The 12,675-nt window shown below is 38.9% G+C and overlaps 1 long non-coding RNA gene across 1 annotated transcript in view; it reads left to right on the forward strand.

Moving 5' to 3' along the window:
- Positions 1-12,675, forward strand: part of LOC148189430 (uncharacterized) — an 82,615-nt gene extending 69,940 nt beyond the window's left edge. The window contains exon 3 of the long non-coding RNA XR_015776849.1: positions 12,556-12,675. This is a non-coding gene — a long non-coding RNA (uncharacterized LOC148189430). The remainder of the gene's footprint in view (positions 1-12,555) is intronic.

Below are 12,675 nucleotides of genomic sequence, written 5' to 3' on the forward strand. Positions count from 1 at the left end.
AGCATGATGTGACCAGCCTTAAAGTTTATTTTCACACTCTGCTGCTCCTGTTTCCAAATGCCAGCTTATTTAACTGCTTTTTTTGGGCATCAATGCAAAACCAAGAGTGGCCTTTTGTGTCACTCCTTCCTGATAAATTTCTGCTAATAACTTGCTGGTAAATAAATCATGAAATATAAATAGAAGTTAATAGGCACCAACAGAAAGCATGTGTCTCTCTGCAAACACTTTTAATGATGTATTCCTTTGAAATAAAGAAATGAAATCACCCGCCTCAGGCAGTAGTCTGGAATAGCCTGAGCATGATGCAGTCAGCATTTCAAAATATCCAATCTAGGTTTTTGTGCTTTACTTTGCATTCATTTACATAGTCCAAGAGAACAAAATTTCCTATAAATCCATTTCTTTTTCTGTCATCACCCACTGTTTGTTGGTTGGTTGTTTTACTTGCAGTAAGAAGCACAGAAATGGCAATCTGTGATAAATATAACGGTAAACAAACCCTTGTACTGCTATAACTGATATTTGCTGTTTACAAACAGTACATTGGGGGGTGCAGCGTTCTGGAAACATTCACTCAACGAGGGGTTTGGTTTAATGATGGTGTCGTAGGTGACACAGCAGATGATAGACAATATAATTATAAACAAGCAATTTGGCTAACTTATTGCTGAATCATCAAGCATCCCAACTGGAGGATTGAGACTGTGGTAGTTACAGAGCAGCTGTGTCACCTTCGGTTGTCCTCCTCGGAGCCTGACAGAAGGAGATTTTCTTCCTGTTATTACTTTGTAAAATTGCTGATGTAGTTTATATGTTGTCAACATTGTGGAAGTTTTCTCCCACATTACTTTTCGACCTTGTGGATATTTGCATAGACTCTTTGCTCTCTTGATACCAGAGTCTAGAGGTGTGGTTGGGGGGCGTAGCTGATTTTAAATTGTCCTTAAAAATTCCTGTGGTGTCCTGAAGCCGAGGTAACCGAGAGTCTCTATTTTCTACACAGAGTCTTGGGGGTTGTTTTCCAGCATGCTAAATCCTTGTTGTATAGCACCAGGAAGGATGTCAATTATATTAGGCATTTTATCAGACAGGACAGGCCTGGAACATTTTCTGCAAATTTGTGAAGCACATGTGCTAAACCGTGGCTTTGAATGCTGGCACAAAAGCTGGATTCAATTCGTTCTCCATTCAGCAATCAATTCAGAAAAGTGGATATTCTTCAAAATTCAAAACAGTGAAAAGCTTCTGGCATGAAAAGGTTGTCATACCGAACCAGGAGATATCAGAGTGAATACTCAACCATTAGCAAATGAGGCAGCTTCTATTTACAATTTGAATTGACTGGATTGAAAGCGAATCGGCCCTGGCTGGCACACATGGACACTAGTGACAGTAACCTGCTTTACGAGGAACAGTTATGCTAAACCTTGTCTATTTTTAGCACTGATGAGTGAAATAAAAGTGGCTTATTGCCATCAAGAAGGTAGTGTGATTATGGAAGCGTGAGTGATTTAGGGATGGCTGATAGCACCCTCAGAATAATAATTCATTTTCATGTGGGGGAGGGGGGAGTCTGGCCGCTTCTGTGTGAGAGCAGAAACATCCACATTTTAACAAGGCAGCCAGTCAAAATGGAGACAGCCTAGCTGGGCTATCGGAGGTTGAAGTGGCTTGAAAATGAGTCAGTTGATAGATAGTTAAAACCATGTAAGTTAGCAAGTGCTGCCATGCATGTGATCCATCTCATTATCCTCCAAGCAGAGATTTTATCCTGCTGCCACTGCAAAAGCGCCTCCGTACTGAGATGGAGCCGTTGGATCCACAGTTTGCAAAGATTGCAATCACGACACTTCTGCTCAGTTTCAGCTTGAGCTGAGAGGTGCAAAAATCAAGGGTGAATGGATTAGTATAGCTTCAGATGTGGGAAAATACAAACAATCGAAAATGTTAGGGAGTAAATTCCTTCTTGAGAAATGGCACGGGCAAAGAGCATCAGTCATATTCACATTTCTAAGTAAGTGTAATTAGGTTTTAAAGGTCCAGTGTGAGGATTTAGGGTGATGTATTTACAGAAATTGAATAATATGTTTTCTTAAATGCATAATCACCTGAAAATAAGTGGTTTTCATAACCTTAGAATAAGTTGTTTATATCTATAGTTGCACGTTGCACCGCAAGTTGCACCGCCATGTTTCTAAAATAGCCCAGAATGGATCAAACCAAACACTGGCTCTAGATAAGGCCATTAGCGATTTTTTGTTGGCCACCATCATTAGCAGTCCCTTTACAACAGTGCTGAAAAAACACTGTTTTTTCAATGTAAAACTGCTTGAATAAGTGTTTTTTACCGGTTTAAATGAACAGGTCCATTTGTTTTGGAGCGGAAGAGACCTCTGTGGATCATTTTGCTCCCTGTAAAATCCTCTTGAACGTCTGGATCTTTAGTTATCAGAGAAAAAGCACACATTAGTAGGTGCTCGGCTAGTGCCCCAGCGCCTATGTGCCAGACAGCATCAGAGAAACACTGATTTGTAATGTGACACTGCTTTCTTCTGGGGATTTGCTGGTTTAAATAACCGGATGCACTTGTTTTGGAGAGGAGGAGACTTCTGCAGATATTTTTGCTCCTGGTAGATAAATAGCTGGATCAGAAAAAAATTAAGCACGTATTGGCAGGTGCTGGGCTAGCAGCCCCTTTGCAACACGCTAAACAGCATAGGAATAGGAGAAACACTGATTTGTAATGTGTAACTGCTCTATTCAGTGTTTGTTTTGGACAGAAAGAGACCTCTGCAGATAATTCGGCTCCCGCTAAAAACCTGAATAACAAACAGTCAAGGAAAACTAACTAAGTTTTAAGCGCTTGCAATCTGCAGCCTTTACTGCTAGATGCCATTAACTCCCCTTAAACCCACATTCCTTCTTCAATTTCTAAAGATTTAATTCTAAATTCAATAGTGATAGTACGTCAAGATATATTGTTGTTGAGCCAATGAAAAACCTCTTTGCTGTCAGCTCAGCCTTCTGCCACAATGGCTCTCTCTTTGTTTACTAGCATAAGGCTAATGCCCAGTTATTAGTGGCAGCTGCAGCAGACAGAGGTCAATTGTATCCCTGAAGATAGAACTGTGGCAGTGCACTATAGTGTGAGTTGTTATTCCCTCATTTGCCAGCTTCCCAGTTAACTCGTCTACTGTAGTAGGTGAGTAACAGGATGTGACTTTAGCAACTTCATTAGAGATTGATTTCCTCTTTAAATTGGTAAACTGGCATTTTCCTAAATGTTCCCTGAAGGGAGGAATTATCCAAAGTCTGTCTCTCTCTCTCTCTCTCTCTCTCTCTCTCTTCCTTTCTCTCTCTCGCTGTCTCTCTCTCACACACACACACACACACACACACACACACACAGTACATCATCCCTCCTTGTCTTGTAACTGAAACACAGGATTCATGAATAAAACACTGAATACCTGCTCTGTACGTGCAATTTGAAATGCTGCAGGCTACAGTACGTCGTCTGTGTTTCTCTGGTTAGCCATCATCTTTGTGTTTTAAAATCAAAAAAAGCACAACAGCACTGAACTATGAAAGCATATTGCATTTGGCTTGACAAAGAAAAATCACCAGGCTTTTTTGCAGTAACAAGGTCCTTTGTTATGATTACGATATATTTTCTTTTTTATTACAGAATCTTTTTTCATTCTTATGAAAAATGATCTAGTATTATCACATTTTTTTATTATTAAGCATCAATTTGGATCCGTTTCTTACCCTATAAAATATATCAGTGCTCATTTCCTTAACCACATCATTCAGTCAAAACTTGTTATTAATAACTGTCAAATACTACGGATAATCACCTTTGTTAAAGACCTTATTAGTGATATGATCAGTTTTAGGATAAAGTTTAGATTGGTTGATTTTATAGTAGATCTTTTATATGTTTGAAAACTGCTAACATAGAACACTTAGTAGATTTTGCCTTCCTAAAGGGACTTCAGGCTGAAACAGTAGTCTAGTATTTGGGTAAATTCTTTTTTCAGTGTGTTGAATGCAGTTAGTAGTACAGAATCCTAATTATACAAAAATGTCAAGAATGAATGTGGGTGACCAAAGATGCCATTTAAAAGTGTAAAAATAGTATCAGCATCATTATTAAATGCGAACAGACTCTGTTACAGGTCCAGTGTGTAGGATTCAGGGTGATATATTGGCAGAAATGGAATATGTGAAGTACGTTTTCTTTAGGGTATTATCGCCTGAGTGTAAGAATCATCAGGTTTTTCTCACCTTAGAATGAGCTATATCTACGTAGGGAGCGGGTCCTTGTCTGCAGTGTCCACTATGTTTCTATAGTAGCCCAGAGTGGACAAACCAAATACTGGCTCTAGATTGTGCCATTTACGTTTTCATGTTAGCCACAGTCGTGAGCAGCCCCTCCAGGATGAGCTTAACAGCAATGAAAAAAACCAGCCCCATTCCGAAGACTTCAAATACCACCACTTTGTCAGTTCAGTGTGACATACCAACACCAAAAGCCATCTTTCATGGTGTCATGTCACAGTGCTGGTACCTGGTGCGGCAGTATGATACGCAGATGGGTGGCGTCAGTTGATAACACAGATGAACAGAGCCTGCCATGGCCCCATGATACGCCACAGGTTAATACGCTGCTGGAAATAACATAATGTAAAGAGCACGAAGGTCCCTATAGGGTGGGAGGGGTCCAACAAACCCTGGACTCTGATTACGTGCTTTAGTTGCCTAGATCTAGCCATCCTTGCCTCTGTTGCAGTATCCCATAACGTCAGCAGCAGACCCAGGAGGATACCTCGAGCGTAACATGTAGACTCAAAAGTCCACTAACCAAGTGGTGATATGTGATGAAACACAGGTTTTTAATATCAAACTGTTTTATTCAGTGTTTTTCCAGGTTTTACTCAGCGGGTCTGGTTGTTTTGGTGAGGAAGAGACCTCTGCAGATAATTTGGCTCATGTTAAAAACTGAACATCTGGATTAGAAAAATAGTTAATAGTTAAATTAGCTGGTTCTGGGCTGAAGGCCCATGTGCAACAAGCAGAACAGTGCAGAAGAAGCACTGATTTGTAATGTGAAACTGCTTTATTCAGTTTCTTCAGCTATTTAAGTCACCTGGTCTGATTGTTTTGAAGAAGAAGGAGCTCTGTGGATATTTCAGCCCCTGGTAAAAACCTCCTGAATAAGGAACACTGGAGGAATCCTAACTGGAAGTTCATGCTTGGTACACGGGAGAAGTTACAGCTGTTTGCAATCTGCACTCTAGACCCCTGCGCGGTACTGTTTTCATAATCCTGCTCCTGCCCGCTCCCGCAGAGTGTTATCTGTTTCAGCCCATTCCCGCAGGGTGTGTGTCAGTTTTCACCCACACCTTGAAACACTCTGACCATACATGCTTGCACAATAGATTGATTATCAATACACTGATAACTCTTCTGTCTCGCACGAAAAACACGTTAAGAAATATATGCATACCTGTCAATAATAAGTAGCACAATTACATTCTAGTGCATGATTACACTTATGATTACAGCTATTCTTCTGGTGTCTCTGGAATTCAGTGTTATTATTATCTGTAAAATTACTTAGAAATTCCTTGAAATGTCTAACTGGATTTGATTTTCTTTATAATGTCCTGCCTTTATCTTATTTTTTGTTGACTTGCTGGCGTCTCTATCCTTCATATTAATTATTTTCAAGGACCCGTACATTTCTTATATAATTGCCTTCTCCCACCTGGGCCAAGGATAAAACCGACTGTTCCCTCAAGATTTGTGTTGGGTCCCGCGGGGCCCCAATCCCAATGCAGTCCTCTGCTGCAGTCCTCATGGCTAGATGCCACTAAATCATACACTGCTCCTTTAACCCTTTGAAACCTGAGCAAATTAGTTTGACTTCTATTAAAAACATGGGAAGAAGCCAATGAGCAAATTAAAAAGAAATTAATGAAAATTAGCATGAAATTAGTAAAATTACAAAAGATACATGAATATTAGCAACAAAAAAAAACCAGAAAAAAGAAAGTAAAACAACAAAACAAAAAGACAAGTAAATGACCTGAGAAAGAGTTCATTAAAAAATCTAATAATTCTGTAACATTATTTATATGTATATATAAATATGCTGTATGTAATTATGTATATATGTATAAATTATATATGTAATTATGTAGCTTTCCTTAGCGTTTTCACCTTTCTTCCATGTTTTTGAAAGAAATAGAATCAAATTGTTCACGGTTCAAAGGTTTATTTACTTGTGAAACTTTTCTAAAAGTAGCACAAGAAAAGTGATGTCAGATCTCAAAGGGTTTAAGTTACATTTTACTTTAACTTATTTCACTTCATTAAAACATGCATCCCATATAGGTCTCTTCAAAGGATTCCTTCAAATGTACAACATTAAACATTTCACAGTCCAGATGTTCACATTTGCATATTTGTCTTATTGAAGAGCAGAACGTGGCCAGAGGTCAGCTGTGAAATGTATATATGTATATTTAAAATACCACACCATTGTCCACTGCTAGAAACCTCATAAAGCATTCATCGTTGGCCACAGAGGTATTTTCCCTTCAATTTGTCCGCCACCGAGGCACCATAGGTGAGAGGAGCGTGAATGACTTGTCATGTAATGTTTTTCCTGGCTCTCCTCGGGACCCGCTGAGAGTTAAACTCTCTAAGACTTCCTCTTTTCCTCTTCCAGTGATTTTGGAGCACATGCTGCTAATGCCAGAGAGCCAATTTCTGTCCCTTTGATTGGTATTTGAAGAAAAAAGATAATGCTCTGTCAGTGAAAACACTGTAAAAGGTTGATAAGACCTTTCCGTTCCTTCGAAAGCAGATTAGCTGCCTCATACAGTGCGGTGTTGCCTTTTTATCTGTTATGCTGTGTTTGTGTGTTTTGGGAAACATGTTACTAAAGATCTTCATGGTATATCCAGCATATATTAAGTCTCCTACAGTCAGTTGTTTGTTTGGTATGTCTTTCATGTTTAAAGCAGTTTTCACCAGTATAAAAAGACTGCTAATTTAAAACTAAGCTGTCTCCGCAGTAGAAAGATGCAAATACTTTTGAAACTGGTGCTACATGACCAGAGAAAAAAGAGAAAAAGGGACTGTGGCATTTACTTTTTCTCAGAAGGTAGAAAACCTTCAACTACCTAAATGAATCATACCAATAAATGCTACCGCTGGTGGGTGACATAGTGCAACCTCGTCCGTTTTACACAATGGTGTGGGACCGGATCTCCTATTAAAGTGGTAAGCTAAAACATGTTTCGGAAAACATTTGAAGCAAGAAATATGTCAGTAACAGAATCTTGGTTTATATATTTGGTCAACACTGGTTAGTTTTACCGTTTGATTACATTTTCACTGTGCAAAAAGCAGCATGGCTCCCACTTCCTGTTCACAAACTTTCACCATTATGGGAAAATGACACATTAGAATACATTTCTGAAAACATTGCAGGCAAGAAATAGGCGCTGCAGTGACGCAGTCTTGATTCATGTTTGATCAGTGCGGCCTGATTTCACCTTTTGATTGGATTTTAGTCTGAGTTTGAGAGATAGAGTGGTGGATTAGTCTCTTGATCAGCTGTTTACTGTTCGTTTCCATGGTGGTGGCGGCAATGGTTGCAGGCAGTACCAAAATGTGGAAGTACAGCCTGTAGTTTGAGCAGCAGCCCCGAGAGCTAGCAATGCTTCGCTGTGGGGGTAGGAGGGATATCAAGTAACTGGTTAAATGTAGGAAAGGTAATCACAGTTATTCTCCACATACTGCCCACGTTGTTTTGATACAAAGCTGGTTGAAAATCTGTGACATATCCCTTTAAGCTCCACATGGCTCTGTTGGTTACCTTTGTCCAGTTAAGGTAGGAGCTGCAGGTTATTACAGTGTTAGTCCCTTAACATTATGTAAGGGACATTTATAACACATTACATTTATATATAAATGATCCGTAGTCATCTGTGTACCCGTTTATCAACTGCTGGGAGATTGAACAGCACTTTGAAAATGAATCATTCAGTAGTTCAAGTTGTTTGTTTGCAATATAACTGTACCGTATGAAATGATGAAGCAAATCAGTGTAGAGCAGCCCAGCAGGCCTGTTTCCACATGTTAATATGAGAGTAATCTCTGCTACCATAAGACTTACATGTTCAGAGATCAACGTTATATAATTTAACTGTACAGTTTCTTTTTTTTTTTACTATCTTTTTTTATTTCAGATGTGTACAATAATCAGCAATCACCAGTGAGTGAACATATAAACATAACAGCCCTCCACCCCAGTATCCCTGAGTAAACTGACAAACGTACAAAAAAAGTGTATCATGTACATATAGATATATACATATACTTACACACAAACATACATACACATACAAAGGCAGCAAACAGATTGTATTATCATGCAGTATGTTCCTAATTACTGGTGTGCCTGTATTCATAAGAATTTATGGACATAAATTGTCAAAGTCTGTTGTTGTAATTGCCTCTTGAAGTTTTTCGAGCAAGAAAATAATTGAAAAATTAAGTATTATCATCATTGTTAATATACTATTAAAAAAGACTAGCACCAGGGGTTTACTCTGTTAATTCTTCAGTATTATTATCCCTGTAGTTTCAAAATGGAAGCAAAGTTTCACAATATTGGATTTTTCCAATCCAGTGTCCAAACTACAATAAATGTATGAGCAATAGAATGTCCCAAGCAAGTGTTTTTAACATATTTTGTACTTGACCTTGACCTAAAAGCTTTTTCTTGAATTCTGGTGATCTCAAAAGTGTCACCAAGTGAACAAGCATCCTCAGTTAAATTGATACTTTTTTCTCATATGTTTTTCTACAGTGTTTGGTTCCAAAATTAATCATGTTTGAACATCAGATGGTGAGGCCTGCCGACCATCTTGGATTGTACCTTTCACGGTCCCCAGAGGTTAATTTACAATAATTGCCTCTTTAAGTTTAAGTTTAATAAATAGAAACTGAATGTCCTGAAAAATATAACCACAATCGTGTTTTTCTAAAGTTAGTCTATCTAAAGGTACGAATTGTGGTAGTTCGTCTAAGAACGGCTTAAAAGTTGGGGGAGATTCATTTTTCTGTAGAGGTAATATGCATTTCTTTGCAAAATATGTTAGAGAACAAATGCAGTTTCTATAGGACATAGATTCCTCCATCCCATATTTTTTCATGCCAGGGAAACTAACAGTTTTGGATCAAAAGAGTTGTCTGCTCTCCAGGGAGGCAGACTTGGGTCAGGCCCAATGCAGATTTCATGCTACTCTGGACTGCGACTGCTAAAAACCTGGATTGCGCTTCGCTCATCAGCACTTTGCCAAACTTCTGCCATTATTTTTTTTTGTGTGCTCATAATTGCAAGTTGATGATAGCTTAGATTAGGTCACCAATAAGACAGATGCCGTGTTCTATAAATCACTGTTTGCATCAGTGACAGAGGTGATGACAGAGTGTGGGACTGAAGCAGATTAGACTCACAACCCATGTCACAGTTATTGATGTATGACATAATGTAACTATTATTGATTGAACTGTGAAGACATAATGGAACTGAATATGGTTGTTAATGTTTGGAAAATGTGCCAATTGAGTTTTATGGGATTGTAATGAGTTAGATTAACCCCATCCCCCCCCATACATTGTCAAGAAGAAGCTGTAGATCAGCTTTGCGGTAATTGATCAAAAATAAGAAGTATAATAAGAAGAATATATTGAAATAACACAAAGTCATCAAATGAGATCTTACGATTAATATAATTTAAAAAATCACATAATTGTGATGATTTTTACAGGTAAGACAATTTTCAGAGTTCAATTCAACATGTTGTATACTTCTTTATTGGTTCTGGAAGCTAAAGCCCTTTTTACACAAGTCCCCTCTTTATGCCTCCTTTTACACAGAACCAAATAACCACATTATCATCCTGCTCCAGTGTGTGTTTATCGACTGCATCCCGCATCCCACAATCAAGAAAGGCATGACAGGTGTGACATGTATCACCACAGCGTCAGCATCTTGTGTGACATATAACATAAGCGACAATTACTACCTCCTGTGGCGGCTTAAAGGCGAAACCTCTCTTTCCCCCATTCTCTGATTGTATGTTAAATAGAGAACGGCAAGACAACATAATGGCGCAATATTCCCTCCTTGAACAAGCAGTCTAAAAGGAGCTTCAGATTCATGCTTCATGCTTTTTTGTAACAATGCCACTGTCTTTTAAAGTTCTAGTGTGTAGAATCTAGGGGCATCTATCAGCCGAACATGATATTCATAACAATGTTTTCATTTGTTTATAATCACCTGAAAATAAGAATCATTGTGTTTCCGCGACCCTAGAAAGAGCCGTTTTTATCTACATATAGAGCAGATCCTCTCCAATCAAGTCTATCATGTTTTTCTACAGTAACCTAGAATCAACAAATCAAACACTGAGTTAAAGGGGAACACCACCTAAACTAACAATTCCATTATGTTATTTCCATCTGCCTTGGAAAGTTCAATTAATATTTGTGAATATTTGAATATTTGTGAATATGAGCTACTCTCTCTGAAAGCCAGAAACCAATAAAAGTATGTTTCAAAGTTGATATATCATAGGGTATGAAGTCTGGAGCTGTGTCATAGACAATAAATGGGAGCCTGATTGTATGGATCCACAAAATGTTTGTTTCCTTTTTTATACACATATGAGCGTTATTCTGTTCTTATGTACTCAGTGCTTAAACAGATGTAACCATATACCCCTGGGTGCTCTCAGTGTCATCCATAACATCTTTCCCAATTCATTGTCTATGGAGCAGCTCCAAACCTTGTAATATATGACATCACAAATCTAAGTTTTAGCTCTCTGGCTTTTTGGTTTGTTAGGGATTTTTTAATGTTTACTAATATTTACTCACATTTTTGGACTGTCTTAGACCATAGGGGGTCTTTATGAATTTTGAAAATTGGCACAGTTCCCCTTTAGGATAGGGCCTTTTCCTTTTTTTTTTTGCGTGTGCTCCCATATTTCTTCCACACGCTTGACTGACAGGAGATGTTTCAGGTCTGCAACCTCACCACTAGATGCCACTAAATCCTCTACACTAGACTTTTAAATAAATCAATTAGTAATCTTGTCATCAGCAAAATATCAGTTACTCTCCCTTTGCAGTGAAATGCGTCATCACGATTCATTTGACAAGGATGTATTAATAAAAAAAAACCTTAGTCTGTTACCTATATTGGGCTTAACCCAAGATTTAGCCATCACTACTTTTTCTCCTGCATCCTCAAATATTTTTTTATGTAGAACAGATCCTATATCTCTACAGTGGCTCAGGCCCAGCCGTGAGCTCTGGCACAAGCTGCAGTTCAGAAAGACTGTATCAGATTTCATCAGCTCGCCTGTAAATCAATCATAACCTCGGCCGCTCAATGAAGGGGGCCTCTGAGTTAATGCCTCAAAGGCAAGGGTCAAACCTGGAGTTTTTTTAGCTACTATATGTCACAGGAAGTTTGGCAGAGCGTAGAAGCTTTTTGCCTGGGTATTTGGACTCCACTTCACACACTCTGTGTTTGAAACCACTGTGAGCTCCTGTCACTGAAGCAGCTATGTTAAGTGCCTTGCTCAAGGGCACATTTAAGATGGTTGTCCTTGAAGGAGAACATTTTATGCTTCCATCCCCTCCAAATTTTCCAAGTCTATCGGTTTGAGACTACTACCCATCTCTCAATACCCCCAGGCTGCTGCTGCACTGACCTTTCAAGGTTTATGGAGTAAAGTGATTATCTTGTGAATGGTAAAACGTAGTGTAAAATTGACATTGTTAATTCATAGTGTATACTTTATTCATAAGGCTGGAAATACTCCTGCTATCTTGCGTGGTACCCATGAATTTTCTCTTGCCATGTGTGCCTTGTCAATATACAGTAATACATTTCAGCTGAGAACTACATAGTACATCAGTTGACGTGATTCCATTTAGCTCACTACTTTGGGATAAGCATGCAGAATTTCAAGCAGCAGCCGCTTCGTTTTTCATTGCAGCTTTTATTTGACAAAAACAAAATGTCAGGTCTTACAGAGTTTATCTGTATGTTCCCAGTACCAATGCACTAGTCTGGTTTTATTGCATTTAACAGGACTGTAGACATGTTTATTAACTGCACATCCTTCACTTAGAAAGGATGGTGTGTGTCCCACGTGGTTTTCCACTTTGCACTGCATGATTTATGTTGCCATACCCCAAACACTACACTGACCCCTAACAACCAATTGGCCCGGTGCTGTTTTGTCATGCCAGGTAATTTCTCTTGCTGTTCAGCAGATAATTCTGCAGCGCTGATAGTGACTCATGACCAAAGATGGGATTTTGACCACGTGCAAACTCCAAAAAACACAACAGACTCTGCAATATGAAGTATTAGGTCCATTGTAATTATCTGAAGAACTACTGTCCACAAGAGGGAAGTGTTATCACATTCATCCTCTCATTCATTTACAGGCTGTGCCTCACAGGCCCGATACTGTTTGGTTGCCTCCAGAGAGAAGGATGAACTGACCTAGGAGTGACGAGGAAGGAAGGAAGGAAAAGGGGGCAGGGTACGGCTAGCAAGCTCTCACA

Source organism: Plectropomus leopardus, chromosome 6, assembly GCF_026936395.1.
Source record: "Plectropomus leopardus strain MGB_pleo_1.0 chromosome 6, ASM2693639v1, whole genome shotgun sequence".
NCBI lineage: Eukaryota > Metazoa > Chordata > Actinopteri > Perciformes > Serranidae > Plectropomus > Plectropomus leopardus.